The sequence below is a fragment of the Notamacropus eugenii genome, chromosome 2 (assembly GCF_028372415.1).
Source record: "Notamacropus eugenii isolate mMacEug1 chromosome 2, mMacEug1.pri_v2, whole genome shotgun sequence".
Taxonomy (NCBI): Eukaryota; Metazoa; Chordata; class Mammalia; order Diprotodontia; family Macropodidae; genus Notamacropus; species Notamacropus eugenii.
In genome coordinates this window covers 84297940-84316651 of record NC_092873.1, presented here as the reverse complement: position 1 = coordinate 84316651, position 18712 = coordinate 84297940, and the positions used below count along the sequence as shown (strand labels likewise).

The window sequence follows — 18712 nt, the reverse complement described above, 5'->3', positions numbered from 1 at the left end:
TGATATTCCTCCCTTTGATCCTATTACCAGCCACTCCCATCAGGATCCTCCCTGGGTTTGATCTAGGGAGACCATCCCTGGGACCCCAGACTACCAGGCTACACCTGCTTCTGGCCCAGGCCCTCCATTGTCTGATATTTCCTTATTGCCTCCAGCTGTTTCCAACACTTGACTAGTCACCCTCTCCTTGGACTTCTCAAGATCCTTCCTAAACCCTTCCTCCAATCACTCTGGACTACCAGACCACCCCCAGATCCTTCCTACAGTCTTTTCTGCATTTAAGGTCCATCTTGCCTCCCTGAAGGCACTCAGATTCAGTCCAGCTCAGACTCTATCTAGCTGGTATTGTATGTGGCCTGCTTGTGAATACAAGTGTTACAAGTGCTTAGGCTCCTTAGGAGTCAACCCAGGAAGGTGAATCTTAAATAAACTTTGTTTTCTTTGGCTTTAAGAAGGCTTGAGTGGAATTCATTAGAGCAGGACCCAGTGGGTTGGAATTTTGGGGTCCCCAGCACTCCTCAACCTCATCAGACTCATTTGGCAGTCAGGTGAAGCCCAAGGACTCCTTAGAATAATGTTGAATTGAAGGAAATGAAATGCTAAATTTCAGTTACAGGTTAGTAAAAATAAAAATATTCTCTTCTTCTATCAAAATTCACAGATAACCTGAAATCTACTGACAGATGGGTGTATATGTGTGTGTTTGTGTGTGTGTGTTGGGTGTGGATTCCAGGTTAAGAACCTCTCCACAAGAGAATCCAGGGAATACATTTAGTCACTTTGAGTATTACTAGTTATACAACTTTAAAAATCAGTAATAGACATCACTTACAGGTCAGCAAAGTCTAGGACTTTGTAAATTCCAGACCCTTGTGCTAGCACACTGAAGTAATAAACTCCAGTGCAGAATCCCCCCACCCTGTGTGAGATGATGACCAAAAAGAACAACCCCACCATAAAAACAAAACAAAACCCCAACCCAAATCAGGTTGAGATAAGGCCTGTGAGCAGCCATTTTCTTGTGTCCTTTCCTAAGGCCAAACAAGCCGACATGACACCTAGTACATAAGTCTGGTAACCATTTTTTTCTTCAAAGTAACAGTGTTTTCATTGCCTGTCTCTTAAGCCTGAAGTCCTCTCTGTTTTTTGGCTTCTGTAGTTTCTTTCAAGTCTCAAATGAAGTCAAACATTCTGCAAAAAATTCTTTCTCAGTCTTTTGAGTCTTAATACTTTCCCACTGAGACTACCCTCAGTTTATGGGGTCTTGGTTGTTTGTGCGTGGTGGGCCCCCTGAGTGGGAGGACTCTTTTGCCTTTCTTTGTACCTAATAAATGAAGGACTGCCGCCAGGCTGCCCCGCCCAAGACCTGGATTATGTTAATAAACTTTAGAATTCAGGTTTTAGATCTGGAGGACCAATCCAACTCAGGAAAACTGAGTAGATGAATAACGAATAAAAAAGCATTTATGAAACACTGGCTTAGCACAAATATAAAAAAGAAACACATTCCCTGCCCTTAAAGAGCTTACATCCTATTGGGGAAGGTAAGATACCTACAGGGAAGTAGTGACCACTGAAGGGAGTTCTGATCTGAGGAGTCCCAGAAAAGGAAAGCGTTTCTGCTGGTAACAAAGTAGCCAGTGTAGAGGCCAAGCCCAGGTTCCCGGACTCCAAAACCGGCCTTCTTTCAGGAAAGCCCCCACCCCAGCAATACCAACTTCCTCTAAGACCAGCTTGAGGACATCTCACCTTTTGGCACCCAGAAGATGGAGAGGGCAGGAGGGGGACAGGGAGATGTCAGCCCACGGAGTCCGCCGGTGGCTGGAGAAGCGGGGGGAGACTGCAGGCTCAGGAAGGAAAAGCTGCCCAACCTCACGGGACTCTGGAAAACTTTAGGAGTTTCACTTTTCTTTTTCCTCTGCAGTCTCAGACGACTTGGTCTGACTAGAGACTGATGACGCCTCTTCAATCATCGGCCAATCCGCAGATCCTATCGCTTTCCCTTCCAATCAACTAAAACAGATCCTCCCTACCCCAGACTTCCGATAAACTGTCGTGGACGGGTAGCAGAGTAAGATTAAGTGAATACATCTGGAACGTTAGGTTGGACCTTCACTATGGAGAGTTTTAAACACTAGGAGGAGTTTGTATTTTCTTCTCGACGCAAAAAGGAGCCACTGAAGAGCTTTGAGTAGGGGAGTGACCTGTTCAGAACTGTGTCAGTCAACATTGATCAGGCTCCTACTCTGTGCCGGGCACTGTACTAAACGCTGGGCTCAGAAAGAAAGGTGAAAGGCCCTCCTCTCAAGCAGTTCCCAGTCTCATGGGGGAGACAGCTTGCAAACAATTATGTCCAAAGAAGTTGTAAACAGGATAAACTGGAAATAATCAAGCAAGGGAAGGCATTAGCATTGAGGGGGATGAGGAAAGCGTTCTTTAAGAAGGTAAGATTTTAAATGAAACAGGAAGGAAGCCAAGAGTCAGAGAAGAGGAGGGAGAGCATTCCAGCAATGGGAGGATAGCCAGGTTAGATGTTGATGTTGAGTGTGGGGAGGAATATGATTTTGGCAAGTGTGTGGAGAATGAATTGGATGGGGAGGGACTGGAAGCAGGGAGACCAATGAGATGACTGTTTTGATAGCCCAGGCAAAAGGTGATAAGGACCTGAGCTATTCTACTGGCTTTGGGAATGGAGAGAAGGGGATAGGTATCATAGCTGTAACTGGAAGTAGACTTGACAAGACTTGGTATCTGATTAGATATGAGGGAGAAGTTTAGGGTACGTTCAGAGGACTGATAGGAAGTTAAGAATGACTAAATTTATGACCCTGAGCGATTAGAAGAATGCTGGTGCTCTTAATAGAAACAAGGAAATTTGGAAGGAAGAGCAATTTTGGGGTTAGGACACATGAATTCTCTTGGACATGTTGAATTTGAGAGGCTTTTGAACACAGAAGGAGGAAGTCATACAGCTGTGCTGCCTACAAAGCAGCCCTCTCTGCAGCATGGCAGTCCTTTGATTCTCCCCTGATTGACTATCTCACTTCCCTCAGTATCTGTTGGAAATCTTTCCTTCTCTCTCCAAGCCACCTACAGTGCTGCTTGTCCCTTCCTGTTCTCAGCAGAGGTTTTTACCTTTTTGTGTCACGGATGCCTTTGGCATTGGATAAAACCCATGGATCCCTTCTCAGAATAATGCTTTTAAATGCATGAAGGAAAACGTATAGGATTGCAAAGGTAGCCACCTGTGTTGAAATAGTGATAAAATATATATATTTTTAAAAAGCTAATTCAGAGATTCCTGATTAAGAACCACTGAGTCCAAGACTAATACATGAATGAAAAATTTGAGGCCATGTGTCATCACTTCAACATCTTCCCCTTCCCACTTTCTCCAGCCCCTCTACTTGTGCCCTTGCATTGTTCCTTCTATTATCACCCTGACTTCCCTAATTTTCAGTATCTTTTTTCACTGCTTCCTTCCCCAGTGCTTGCAAGCATGCCTAGATCTTCTCATTTCTTTGAAAAAAAAAGCCCTTAACTTGGTTCTTTCCAATTGCTGCCCTATATCTTTCCTTTCTTTTATAGTCAGACTCCTAGAAAGAGCTGTTTATACTCTTTCCCTCCATTTTCTCATTTCATGCTCCCTTCTCAGTCCCTTGCAAGTTGGCTTCCAACCTCATCACTCAGTGATTTCTATATTTTAATATCTTTTGGTTGCTCTCTATAATGTAAGACCTTTTGGTCTTCTCTCAGTCTTTATCCTTTCTGACTTCCCTGAAAACATGCTATCACCCCTTCTTGCAAGACATCTCCTCCCCGGATTTTCATAATGCTGTTATTGTCTTGCTCCAGATCCTACTTGTCTGCCAGTTCTCAGTCTTCTTTTCTCTCTCACTTCCCCCTGCCTATGGCCTGTGTGTGGTTGCACCACAGAGGCTCTGCCTTGGACCCTCTTTTCTTTATACATTCTCTCTCTTAGTGATCTTATTTGTTAATACAGGTTTACCTATCACCTCTTACAAACACATCCTAGATCTCCAGATTGAGCATGCAGAGAGAAAAGAGGGCCCAGGGTAGAACATAAGGGGGACACCTAGAATTAGGGGGCAGGATATGGAGGCTGATTCATGAGAGATCCTCAGGGAACAATTAGGCAGGAGAACCAGAGAGCAACGTATCATTAGAGAGGAGAGAAAAGAGTTTTGATGAAGATGTTTTGTTTGTTTCTTCTGACAATGTCAGAAGTTGCAGAGAGGTCAGGTAGGGGGAGGAACCAGAGAAATCCTTCAGTTTAACATTCATAACAATAGCTAATATTTATACAGTGTTTTAAGAGTTGAAAAGTACCTTCCATTGATTATTTCATTTGATTCCCATCATTCTGTGAGGCAGGGGCTGTAATTGTGCTCATTTTCCAGAGGAGAAAGCTGAGCCTGAGCAAGGTTAGGTGACTTACCCAGACCCATACAGGGCGTCAGCTTCTGAGGCAGGATTTGAACTCAGTTCTGCTTGACTTCAAGTCTAATGCCCTACCCACTGTGTTGAAGGAAACTGTTTCAGTTGAGTGATGAGGTCAGAAACCATATCAGAAGGGACTTCACATTGATAGTAAAGAAGGAAATAAGGTAGTCTGTTGGAGGAAGAATGATGCTGGAGGGGGCCTAACAGTAGAGGAGACTTGGAACAGATGTTATACAGGGAGGGTGAGAAAGTTTGCAATTTAAAATTTGGCATGAGACATGCCTGAATAAGTATAATAGAAGCATATGATAAAGGCAAGATACAAGAGCCTACATATTCATTAGAAATGTCAGCTGAGATGGGAAAGGATTCATGCAGGCAATGCTACTTGAATTGGGCCTTGAAGAAAGAGGATTTAAACAGAGCTTTTTAGAGCCTTCCCACAGAATACCAATCCAGACAAACCTAGCCTGTGGCCCTTTCCCTTTTGGGTTTTCCAGGGAGCTCTGTCTTTACCCCATAGCCCTCTGAGGTGTCTCACCCTGAATTACTCGTGCTTGCCTCCTGTCTAGACTACCCTATCCTTTCTCACCCTTCTGCTATCAGGCCATGCTTTTGTCTGCTTCTATTTGCTTTAATTTGACCCTCCTGGACTTCTCAAGGCTCACCGTTTTCACCTGCTAAAAGGATCTCCAGAGAGATCCTTGAACAGTTGCATCACATGACTCCCTCTACAGACCTTCTCTTCAGCCATTTTTCCTCCACATGGACTCACTCCTTCATGATTAGCATAGTCTCATGCCATCATACTGTCCCCATCCCAACGATTCTGAACATCTTGTTTTTATACAAATCTCTTCTCTATCAGTTACTGCCCACTTCCTTAGTCCCATCCCCTTCAGCCCTACCCTACCAATGTTCTATGTCAGACCTACCCCTTCCCTTTCCACAGGTGTGTGGAACGCCTGGTCCACAGTAAATAAATTTGCTTCTAACATAAAACTTTTCCTTTCCAACTCCCTCCATCTCCTGGTTCTCACTGAGAACTGGATTCCTTCTGATGATATTATATTCCAGGCCACCCTTTCTCGTAACTGTCTTACCGTTGAGGAACTGGAAGGAAGGGGTAACTTATACCCTGATGATGGTGGTGGTGGAGTTAGAATACTTCTTGCTCCCCGTTGTCTCTTCCAGACTGTCCCTCTGTAACTATCACTCACTTCTCCTCTTTTCAAGTTTATTTAATCCAAATTTGTGACCCGCTAAAAATTATGGTATTCCTTATGTACCAACTCACAGTCCATTCTCTTTCCTTCCTCAGTGAGTTCAGTGCCAGGTTCACAGTCTTTCTCTCTGCACCTGGCCCTCCTGCCCACCCCTCCCTTCACAAGGAGAAGTTTGAGCATACATACTGACACTATCCCAAACACTCTAATTTTCCAGTTCCTTAATTACTCATTTCCTATGATCTACTTCTTCTCCTCTACCTATGGTCATATGCTTGATCTTGCCCTCACTCACAGGTGTGGTGTTTCTCTTTGTAAACTCCAAAATTCCTTCACCTGATCATAACCTTTTATCATTCCGTCTTTTTCTCCATATTATGATCCCTAACCTTTTTACTCCTCCTCACTGTGACCTCCATTACTTCTACCCCTCACTTCTTTCCTACATCACAACTCAGGGTGTGCCAGCTCTCACTGGGCCACTTTTGTTAAATTTTCAGTATGAGCATCTGCACTTCAGATATCAGCAGTCATTTCAAATCAGAGACTGATTCATTGTTTTGTTCATTTCTAGATTTAATAACATATTAACAATGCAGGTTATTAATGCATATGCATTAGTGTGTATGCATAAATTTTTCTTTTCTTCGAGAGTCAGGTCATTACACGTTCATCAGCATATCCCTGTACTGTTCTATAAACTTTTCTTCAGTTCAGTGTAGTGGAAGGCTAAAGTGATGATGTCATCACCAGACTGGAGGCTAATAGAATTAATATTAATAATAACGGGCATTTATGTAGAACCAAATGATTTATATTCATTATCTTGTTGAAATCTCACAACATTCCTGCCTGCACTGGCTATACTATGTTCTTGTCTCCATCTTTACTCCCTGCTAAGTCAATTCACTGTTTCACTAGAATCCCTGGTTGCTGCTCAGTTGGTTTTCAGTTGGGTTCCACTCTTCATGACTCCTCTCCTCCATCAGTTGAAGGAACTATGAACATTACCTTTCTGGCTCACATTCTTTCCTGTATACTCTTTTCTGCTGCATCCAGAGTGTGAACATACCAGTTCACCCACAGCATGGGTACCCAGCTTTAGTGGGGCACTAGATCACCCTGCTGGCCTCATAAGCAAAGTCCCCAAGCCCTTACACGATGCATAACCTCTTTTGGGGAGTATTAGCTCTTTGGGGCTCCCTGTATCTCTCTTTTCCTTTACCAGAAGAAATAGACCTGTCCTCAAATCTGCTTCTGTATTGACTTGCTTATGCTGTCAAAGTCTACTTGAATCCTTTAATGTTCTCGAAAAGACTGACCACCTCATAGGTTTGAAATATTCCTTCTAGAATCTGCTTAGATAGGGAATGAGATGGTGTTCTATGAGGATAAACCACAGGACCCTGGCGGGGCTCTCATTACCTCATGCCTAGCCTATTTTAGAGCCTTCTGGTTAGTCTACATGCCTTGAGTCTCTCCCTACTGCAACCCATCCTCCAGTCAACTACTAAGGTGATTTTCCTAAAGTGCAAGTTTTACCATATCACCCTCTTTCCCCTCCTTTTCCAACAAGCTCTATGGTTCCCTATTACTTCCAGGATGAAATATTAAAATTCTCTGAATGGATATATGACATAGACATAAAAAATCACATTATGCATAAATTAAAGTAGCAAGGAATAAATTCCTTTAAATTCTTGGATACAGGAAGAGTACAGTTGAGTTAACAAGGATTCTAGAGGGACACACAAGATAAAAATGAGCAATTTTGTTTTTAAAAAAATTTTTCATAAAACAAGTCTAATGCAGTAAAAAGTAAAAGGGAAATAGGTAACTAGAAAAAAACTTTATTACACCAGATTTATGGAGAAATGATTCAAATTTATAAGGCTAAGAATTCTTTTCTAATAAAGTCAAAGTATATAAACATACATTTTTCCTTTTTTTATTCTATGTTTACACACACATGTATATATATTTTTTTTAATCAACAAATCTCTGCTTTCTTTTCCCCCAACTTCTCCATTTGAAGATCTAAAGAGACATCCCATTAGAAACCTGTATTATCCATCATACAATTTTAATATTGTCCATGTCTAAAAGAAAAAAATTCTCATTTTGCATTCTGAGTCCTTTACCTCTCCATCAGGAGGTGGGCAGCATATTTCATCATTAGTCCTCTGGAATTCTGGTAATCATTCCACTGATTAGAGTTCCTAATGCTTTCAAAATGTCATATTCCTTTACTATATTTCTGTCTTTGAATAAATTATTTTCCTGGTTCTGTTCACTTTACTTGGCATCAGGTCATACAATTCTTCCCAGGTTTTTCTGAAAATATCCCCTTCATCACACTTACATTACCACATTTCATCACATTTATATATGATAACTATCGTCACATTTGTGTATGATAACTTGGAAAAAGCAGTTTTCAAAGGAAAAAATCCAGTGCCAACAATCCTAAAACTGCTTTAAATTATTGATAATTAAAGAAATGCAAATTAAAGTATCTTTGAAGTTCTACCTCCTACCCATCAGATGGGAAAAGATGATGATGTTGTAAATATGACATATATGCTATGTAACAAACAGTTTTTTAAAAAAGAATCCCTGCTCTAGCCTATTGAGCTCAGTATCAGAGGGAAGGGGGAAGTGTGATTGTGGTTCTTATTGGAGCAGCTGGACCAAGCCTGGAGCAATCAACAAGATAAGGTAGGGAGCCCCCGCCCCTCTTTTAAACCAGATCTCTTCCATTCCCTGAGGTGACTCCTATGGGCAATAGCACTGTTAGGGTAGTAAAAGAAAAGGGGAAAATGAGACAGACCTTGCCCTCCACTGGTCCTCATCTTTCACTTCACAGGAGGCTCGCAGTTAGGAGTGTGTTGGTAAGTGTTTAACCACCAACTCTCCTGAGAAAAAAAAGAAACTCCATACAGGTCCAGGTCACATCCCTGTTAAGGTTTACAAAGTACTTTTCTCAAATAAACCTCTGAGATATATTATTAATAATTATTTACCCCCATTTTACAGATGATAAACCTGTAGCTTAGCAGAGAGGATACATGATTTGCTCAGAGTTACATAGGTAGTAAGAAGTAAGGACTTCAAACTCCAGTTTCAAGCTCCACAATTTTTTTCTTCCACATCTTTCTGGGTTGTCTGCCTATATTATCCCAGAATGTGTAAAGAGAAAACTACCTTCATGGAGAGCTGTCAGTTCTTTGTTATACAGCTGGACATTGTGTCCCAATTCCATTTTTCTTTAATAAAATTCAGCAAAAAAAAAAAAAAAATCAGCAAAAATCCACCTTTTTTTCTCTTCCCCCTTCCCCAATTGAGAACAAAACAAAAGCACAGCACTCGTAACAAACATGTATACTCAACTAAGACATATTTCCCTCTTGGCCATGCCCCCAAAAAAGTCTGATTCTACGTTCTTGAGTCCCTCACTTCTCTATCAAGAGGTGGGTAGCATGTTTCATCATTAGCCCAGGAATCGTGGTTGGTTAGTATACTGATCAGAATTCCTCATTATTTCAAATTTTACCTTTTATTATTCTCCTGGTTCTGCTCTCTTTACTCTGCATTAGTTCATATAACTCTTCCCCGTTTTCTCTGAAACTCTCTCCTTCATTTTTTTTGTGCCACAGCAGTATTCTATCATATCCACAGACCACTACTTACTCAGCCATTCCCCAGTTTATAAGCATCCCTTCACATTCCTGTTCTTTGCCACCTTCAAAAGAGTTATATGTGTTATTGTATATTGGAAGTTAGAGATTGTTTTGCTTAGGTAGGACTGATCCTTCCTTTCATCTGTCCTTCCACTGATTCCCCCTTTTCCCTTCTCTACTTTTCCTATTGAGTGAGATGTATTTTTGTACCCAACTATGGGTGTATGTGTTGTATGTGTGTGAGGGTGTCTATTTTTCCCTCCTTTCACCAGTTCACATGAGAAGGTGGTTAAAGGGTTAATCACTCCCATCTCCCTCCTTCCTCTTTGTTCATTTAGATGCATACTTACTATCCTGATTAGATGAGATGATTTCCTCTAACTTTCCTTCCCATTCCTCTCCACCTCTTCCAGTGCATTCCTCTTGTGCTTTCTTTCCCTTATTCTCTTAAGATCATCAAGACATAACAGAGCTGCTCCCAGGCCTTCTGTCTGTGATGGTAGGGTTTACTGGGATGCACCTGTCATTTCCCTATATAAAATATGAACAGTTTGTCTTTGTCTTTTATCTTTGCTCTTTTGTGTTTATCTTTTTATATTTCTCTTCACTCTTTCATGAGCTTCAAAGTTCTACTCCTCCTAGGGCTTTTCCTCAGGAATGCTTGGAAATCCTGCCTCATTCATTTTTCTTCTGTAGCACTATACTTGGTTTGTTGAGTAAGTTATTCCTGACCTTATATCCTTTGCCTTCTGGAATCTTATTCCAAGCTCTTTGCTTTCTTGTAGTGGTGGCTGCTCAATTTTGTGTAATTCTGCCTGTGCCTTCTTGATATTTGAAGTATTTCTTCCCAATTGCTTGCAGGATTTTTTTTTCTTTGACCTCAGAATTTTGCCTATAATGTTCCTAGAAATTTTCATGTGGAGTTTCATTTCAAAAAGCCACTGGTAGGTAGATTCTTTCTGTTTACCACTTTGCCCTCTGATTCTAAGTTATCTGAGCAGTTTTCTGCCTAAGGTCTTATTTTGTGTTATGATATTCAGATAGTCTAATGATTCTTCAAATTATTTTCCTTTCAATCTGGTTTCCAGATCAAGTGTTTTTTCTACAAGGCACTTTACATTTTCTTCCATTTTAAAAAATCTGTTGACTTTGTTTTAATATTTTTTGTCTCATACAGTCATTGACTTCTATTTGGTCCACTCTGATTTTTACAGATCTTGCTGCTTGGACAAGGCTTTGTACCTCTTGTTCTAAACTCTTAATTTCCTTTCCAAGTCATTCTAACCCAGTCCTCATTTCTTTCCTCATTTTTTGTTCTAGTGCTCTCATTTCACTAACAAAATGTTCAACTCCTTTTCAATCTCCTGCCTCATTTCTTGTCATGGTTGAATTTGTACCCTCACTGTGTTTGTCTTAGAGGCTTTACTGGTAGATTTTCTTGAGTCCTTCTCTTCTAGGTTTGTGTTTTGAGCAATATTGTCACCACAAAACCTTTGTATAGAGGAATTTTTATTTTGTTTGCTTATCCTTGCAGCCTATTTCCTGAATTCAGACTTTGTGTTAGGGCCAGACTCTTTGTACTTTTGTGTTGCTATTTTCTTAGGGTATTGAATGTTGTGTTGTTCCAGGATCTCAGGAATGCTGAGATTCTGTGAGCTTTCCATGCTCAGAAAGAAGATTTATCCAGGATAACAGCTGCTTGCTGTCCCCTTGGTGTGAACTCTGCAAATTCCTGACCTGAGTTTGGATCTTAGCAGTGATAGACTCCTTTTAGACTCAGGTACCAGCAGCCAGCTGGAGTACTCTGTTGAGATTGACAGAACTGTAACCTCCCCTTTGGTCTGAAATTCCTGCCCTGTTTCTTCTTCTGCAGGCATCAGATTATGTTAGAAGCTGGATCTGAGACCCTACTCTACTCCTGGGATCTGACCCACATTATTACTGCTTACTTCTGAACCCTGAGACAACTTGGAGTGGAGACAGAGAGGGTAGGTAGGGAACACAGTTTCCCTTTTTCAGTCCACCCTAGACTTGCAATTGGATAGTCGGTGATAAAGTTGCCAGTTGGTACCTGTCCTCAATTCTGCTTTTCTGAGTCTTAACTCAACCCCAGGTAAACCAGAATGGTCATAGCAATGATCCTACCATCACTCATAAATGTTTGAACTCCTTGATCCAGAACATGGCATATTACCAAAGAAATGCTAGAAAAATGGAGGGTAGATTTAGATTAAAATCTCACACCATGTACAAGAATAATCTCGAAATGTATATTCTACGTACATATAAAAAACCACGTCTCTCTCTCTCCCTCACACAAACACACACACACACACACACACACAGAGGCATAAACATGTACAGAGGGAGAATTATTTTTAAAAAAATATAATCTATTCTGTTATATTTTACTTTTATATTATATATGTTTCTTTTTTGAAAATAAATATTTTTATATCAAACTACATGTAATTTCTGTCTCTTGTAGCCTTGAGCAACCTACTCAGTACCAACCTAGCAAACTCAGAACATAGTCATGTGTAGTCACCTTTCCACCTAGCTTAATGGTAATAAATTCCCTCCAAATCCTAACTAATCTATTCTCTAAACTCTTTTCCATTTCAGTGTTATCCCCAAAAGACTTTATTCATATGTAGATTAACACTTATTTACTGAAATAAAGTTAAAAATCAAGGTAGAATGCTAAAACTCACAACAGCTTAAGTAAACTATAGATCTTTGTGGCACAATCTGAACTTTCCAACTTTCCCTCATTTGCTTTGGGCTCTATCTTTATTGTCACCATTGAGATAAGTGCCCCATAATGTTGTCTCAGTGGGAAATCACCCCCTATGGTTACAAAAGTAGAGAATACAGGACAAATTCTTTTGGATCACTGCCACTGGCTTTCACTTCCTAGATTGCCATTTCATGCTGGCTAATCTGTTTTGTGCTACTTTCCTTTAATCGCTAACTTTCCCTTGATAAAAACTATGGCTAGCTGCTATCTCAGTATCTTCTTATAGGGGAATATTCTTCTCACTAGTTTTCATGACTAGTTCTCAGCTTAGCACTTGACCATGTGTCATTTCTGTCTTTTCCCTCTTCCTGAATTTTCCTTTTTTTGTGTCATCTGTCACAGAGCATGGCAGCTCTCTTTTTAAAAGGTCCCACTCACAAAATGAGATATATGAGGATAATCCCAAATAACTCCATTTATGTTAAAAAACAAAAACAAAAACAAAAACAACCGTAAGGGTTGTCCAACATCTAAATTTCCTGTTCTTTTTGGAATCTAAAAATAGGAAATTGAGGGGATGGGAATACCAACTTGTTTCCATCAAGGGTTCTTTCAACTTTTGTTAACAGATGAAGGTCCATATGTGTATATTGCAAAATAGGAAAGAGATGTTGGTGGCATACCAAAGGAAAAGACTTGATCCCACATTTGATCCACTGGCCCAATATCCTTGGAGGTGAAAATGCCTTTGTATTATTTACCCAGGTACAAAGAAATCCTGTATTACTATCCTAAATGCCTTCAGATCAGCAAAAGGTTGTAAAGGGAGCTGTGGTATGTAAGGAGAAAATGGGGCTATTTTATTATATGTGCTACTTATGACCTAAAATAATGAACTATGGAGGTAGAATCTTTCCATATGTTAAGTTTAGCATTGGAAAAAACAAGAAAATATTACCCGCTATTAATTGGTTCATCTGAAAAGGCCAGAAGTCATAATATTTGCATTAATGATTTATATCTAATATATTTTCTTTTAAGAAGTCTCTTGCTAATGCTTTTATTTAAAAAAATAAGCACATTTTATTGATGCCTTTTGTCTTTGTCTTGTGACCATTTCCAAAATCCCTGTACCGGGAGACTCAATTCAAATATGTCAGCACTGGACCTGAACACTTGGAGGGTCCCATTATGGGGTATATGGCTGGAGTGGGCAGTGATGTTCCATCTGTACAGGCCACCAGGTGGCACTCTAAAGCCAAGCTACAACGGCCCACTTTAGCTATCACTGATCATTAATTTTTACCCTCAACTTACCCACTCACTGTGTTTCTATGCAGGTATCAACAGTCTTGTATAAGCCTTCGTGTCATTAAAGTGTGAGTTCCTTAAGGACACGGATTGTCTTTTCCTTTTCTTTTTCACCCCAGTACTTAGCACAGAGCTTGGCACATAGAAAGTAGGTGCTTAATAATTGTGTATTGACTGAATGTGTACCTCCCTAATGACAGTGACATACTAGAATAAAAAAACCAAATGGCAATATGAAAAACACTTTTTCAGAGAAAAATTAATTAATTAATTATTTTAATGTTCTACAATCCCTACCATAAAGCTTATATTTTTACCCCCCTGCCTAACCCCCACCACCTCCCTCCCTCCCCAAGACGCCATACAATTCTATATATGATCTACATATACTTTCCTACTGAATATGTTTTCACTATAGTAATGCTGTATAGACAAACTAAAATAAATGGAAGAAATCATATAACAAATCAAAACATAATACACACACACACCCATGCCCACGTATACAAAGAAGATCTGCTACATTCTGCAAATGCATTCCATAGTTCTTTCTCTGAGTGTGGAAAAAAACATTTTTTTTAATGTAGAAGAGATGACCTATGTGGAGAGAGTGGGCTTCACATGTGTAGAGAACTGTCCTTGTGTGGTTGGAGGCAAGGCTGAATAAACATCTCTAGCCCCTTCTCTCCCCACCTTTCCCCAAGGGAGACTTTAATTCCTGGCAGGAAGGGAAGCAGGAGGTTGGGGCCAGAGGCCACCACTCTGATCTCTTCAAAGAGGGGGGCTGTGCATATGTCTACCTGTTCCCTTCAATATGGATCATCTAGGGTACATGAGCATGTTTGCACTAACTTCCACTCCGTTTGTTATTTCTGGAGGGGACTGCAAGTTCTCTGTTCAAGGCTTGAGCAAATGCCACTTCCACAATGAGTGAATTAGGACAGCAAGTAGTTCATTGTGGGATCTGAGTGAAACTTGTGATTTCATCTTATGACTCAATTCTGTAGCTACCTTAGTTTTATTTACTTACAGGTTTAGTCCAACTTGTCTTGTGAGAAAACTTTATTCAGTTTTGGGAATTGGGAGAAAACTTTATTATATTGTTTGAAATTAACCCTGCATGGCCGGGAAACAGAACCTCCTCTACCTTCTGCTTATAGACCCTTAACCAACTGTGATAGATGATACATTGGAGCCCTATTTTATTGTACCCCTATTTTATTATAATCAATATAAACCAGTTTGATATGAATCAATAGGGGGTGGTGATTATAAGTTCTTTTCTTAAGCCCCAGAGCTGTGAACTGCAGATTGTAAATTCACTTGCTTAATCATAGGAAGCTAAAACCTCCACCCTTGTTTTTCCTTACTCAATTACATGAAAAGTCCCCCAGCTATCTTTGTTATCTCTCTGTCCCTTGTTATCCCTCTACCGCCCAACATGAGATGACCACAAGGATGAAGCTGATGAGTGATCCGGATTGCTGTTCTGTAGCCTGCCCCTCTTCTGGCCCATCAGAACATGTAGATATTTTGACATCTGCTCATCAGCCCAGCCCCATGAGCCTGATCCTCACTTTTGGTACGAGTTTTTGGAAGGTTAAGGTAGGCCTTTTAAGGTATGCTGTCAAACCTGCTGGTCAACCAATGGTATTCTGTGTTTTGTGTAGCCCTTCCTGGAGGGTCGTGGGCAAGGTCTATCTACTAATCAGACTGTTTTCGGCCTGATCCACCCCTGTTGTCCAGGTGTCAAGCACTATAAAACTAAGGTCTTGGAGGAAGGGGGAATCTCAGATTATGAGGAAGATCTGGGTTCCACTTCATTGAAGGGCACCATGGACCCTTTTGTAAACTGCTATTGGCTCAGAGCTCTGCCTCAGTGGTTTTTTTTCCTTGCAGATTGGATAATTTTGGAAAATCTACACACAAAGACCCCAACAGTCTCTCCCTCCCTTCCTTCCTCCCTCCCTTCCACCCTCCATCATTCCCTCCATTCCATTTTTCCATCTTTCCTTCCTTCCTTCCTCTCTCTTTCTTTTTTCTTTCCTTCCTTCTTTCTTCCCTCCCCTTCTCATTCTCAACCCTTGTTGAAAAAGAAATGTCGACCCACAACCCACAGAACGGCTAGAGGGGAGTAACTTACGGCGAATTCTGCACCCAGAGGCCACGGAATATTGGAGCGAGGGAAATTTCTGTTCCGGAGAGACCTGCAAACCTCTCGCGGGGGGTCCTTCCCGCTGCGGACTGGGTGCCGGGACTGGGAGCTGAGAGCAGCCCTGCAGCGGCCGCGACACCATGAGGAAAAGATCCGAGTGGGCTACGGGGACAGGATCTCCAGCGGTCACGCAGGTCCCTCCACCCACAGAGGGACCTGCAAACCTCTCACAAAAGGTCCGTCGCGCTGCAGACGCGGAGCCCAGCCCAGACCTGCGGCGGCGGCGGCGGCTCCGAGAGGTACAGATCCGAGCAGGCTTCAGGGACGGGATCTCCAGCGGCCGCACAAGCCCCTCCACCCACAGGTGAGGACGGTCGGTGATAGAGTCTCTTTGGCGGGTTGAGAGGGGAGTGGGGTGCCCCCATGGCTCGGGCTCCCCCGGGAGATAGAAGCTGAGAGGCGGCTGCAGACAGGGGCTCCCCAAGCAGGCGGGAGACTGGATCCATTGTGGAAGGTCTGTGCATAAACCCCCTGAGGGAACTGAGCCTGAGAGGTGGCCCTGCCCCCACCTGACCATCTGAACTTAATTCTCACACTGAATAGCAGCCCTGCCCCCGCCAAAAGCCCTAAGGCAGGAAGCAGCATTTGAATCTCAGTCCCCAAACGCTGGCTGGGAGGACCAGGAGGCAAGGTGGGGGTGAGGAGAATATTCAGAGGTCAAGCCACTGGCTGGGGAGAATGCCCAGAAAAGGGAAAAGAAATAAAACTATTGAAGGCTACTTTCTCAGAGAACAGATGTTTCCTCCCTTCCTTTCTGACGAGGAAGAACAATGCTTACCATCAGGCAAAGACACAGAAATCAAGGATTCTGTGTCCCAGCCCACCCAATGGGCTCAGGCCATGGAAGAGCTCCAAAAGAATTTTGAAAGTCAAGTTGGAGAGGTGGAGGAAAAACTGGGAAGAGAAATGAGAGGGATGAAAGAGAAGCATGAAAGGCAGATCAGCTCCCTGCTAAAGGAGAACCAAAAAAATGTTGAAGAAATTAACACCTTGAAAACTAGCCTAACTCAATTGGCAAAACAGGTTCAAAAGGCCAATGAGGAGAAGAATGCTTTCAAAAGCAGAATTAGCCAAATGGAAAAGGAGATTCAAAAGCTCACTGAAGAAAATAGATCTTTCAAAACTGGAATGGTACAGATGGACGCTAAGGACTTTATGAGAAAGACAGATATCACAGAACATAGCGTGAAGATTCGAAAAATGGAAGATAATGTGAAATATCTTATTGGAAAAACAACTGACCTGGAAAATAGAATCAGGAGAGACAATGTAAAAATTTTGGGACTACCTGAAAACCATGATCAAAAGAAGAGCCTAGACATCATCTTCCATGAAATTATCAAGGAAAACTGCCCTGAGATTCTAGAACCAGAGGGCAAAATAAATATTCAAGGAATCCACAGAACACCACATGAAAGAGATCCAAAAAGAGAAACTCCTAGGAACATTGTGGCCAAATTCCAGAATTCCCAGGTGAAAGAGAAAATATTGCAAGCAGCTAGAAAGAAACAATTCAAGTATTGTGGAAATACAATCAGGATAACACAAGATCTAGCACCTTCTACATTAAGGGATCGAAGGGAATGGAATAGGATATTCCAGAAGGCAAAGGAACTAGGACTAAAACCAAGAATCACTTACTCAGCAAAACTGAGTATAATACTTCAGGAGAAAAAATGGTCTTTCAATGAAATAGAGGATTTTCAAATTTTCTTGATGAAAAGACCAGAGCTGGAAAGAAAATTTGACTTTCTAACACAAGAATGAAGAGAACCATGAAAAGGTGAACAGCAAAGAGAAGTCATAAGGGACTTACTAAAGTTGAACTGTTTACATTCCTACATGGAAAGACAATATTTGTAACTCTTGAAACATTTCAGTATCTGGGTACTGGGTGGGAGTACACACACACACACATGCACACACGCACACATACATAGAGACAGAGTGCACAGAGTGAATTGAAGAGGATGGGATCATATCTTAAAAAAAAAATGAAATCAAGCAGTGAGAGAGAAATATTGGGAGGAGAAAGGGAGAAGTTGAATGGGGCAAATTATCTCTCATAAAAGAGGCAAGCAAAAGACTTATTAGTGGAGGGATAAAGAGGGGAGGCAAGAGAAAAACATGAGGTCTATCCCATCACATTCCACTAAAGGAAAGAATAAAATGCACACTCATTTTGATAGGAAAACCTATCTCATAATACAGGAGAGTGGGGGACAGGGGCACAAGCAGGGTGGGGGGGGAGGATAGAGGGGAGGGCATGGGAAGGAGAATGCAATCCGAGGTCAACACTCATGGGGAGGGAAAGGATCATAAGAGAATAGAAGTAATGGGGGACAGGATAGGATGGAGGGAAATATAGTTAGTCCTAAACAACACAACTAGTATGGAAATCATTTGCAAAAGTACACAGATTTGGCCTATATTGAATTGCTTGTCTTCCAAGGGGAAGGGGTGGGGAGGGAGGGAGCTAAAGAAGTTGGAACTCAAAGTATTAGGATCAAATGTAATGTTCTTACCACTGGGAAATAAGAAATACAGGTTAAGGGGTCAAGAAAGCTATCTGGCCCTACAGGACAAAAGAGAAGATGGAGACAAGGGCAGAGAGGGAGGATAGAAGAGAGAGTAGATTGGTCACAGGGGCAATTAGAATGCTTGGGTTTGGGGGGGGAGGGGATAAAAGGGGAGAAAATTTGTAACCGAAAATTTTGTGAAAATAAATGTTAAAAGCTAAATAAAAAAAAAAAAAGAAAAGAAAAACAAATGTCAATTTCTTATATTGACTCTGCCTGAGAATGTATGTCCTCTCCTGTATCTTGAATCTATGACTTCTTTGTCAAATGGTAGGGAATTAGCTTCTTCATAATTTATCAGAAATTGTAATTGGCTATTGCATTGATCAGATTTCTGAAATCTTTTAAAGCTAATTTATTTAGAAAATGTTATCACATAAATAGTTACTTTATTTTACATAAATATTTACTTCATTCTATATCATTGTATACAGGTTTTTCAGGTGTCTCAGAAACATTTGTAACCCCTTCCCTAAGGTGGTCCTTATTGGTGGAGA

At 41.3% G+C, this 18712-nt stretch overlaps 1 protein-coding gene and 1 long non-coding RNA gene across 3 annotated transcripts in view; one reads left to right on the top strand and one right to left on the bottom strand.

The window, feature by feature from the left end:
- Positions 1 to 18712, bottom strand: part of LOC140525836 (uncharacterized) — a 139517-nt gene that overhangs the window by 12041 nt on the left and 108764 nt on the right. The window contains exon 1 of one of the 2 annotated variants that reach the window (XM_072641547.1): positions 1750 to 2047. The exons of the other annotated variant lie outside the window; for it this stretch is intronic. The gene's annotated coding sequence lies outside the window, so the exon portion shown is untranslated. Of the gene's footprint in view, positions 1 to 1749; positions 2048 to 18712 lie in introns of those variants that run through there. 2 annotated transcript variants of the gene reach the window in all.
- LOC140525840 (uncharacterized) overlaps positions 2063 to 18712 on the top strand; it is a 29707-nt gene continuing 13057 nt past the window's right edge. The window contains exons 1-2 of the long non-coding RNA XR_011974134.1: positions 2063 to 2444; positions 11244 to 11358. This is a non-coding gene — a long non-coding RNA (uncharacterized lncRNA). The remainder of the gene's footprint in view (positions 2445 to 11243; positions 11359 to 18712) is intronic.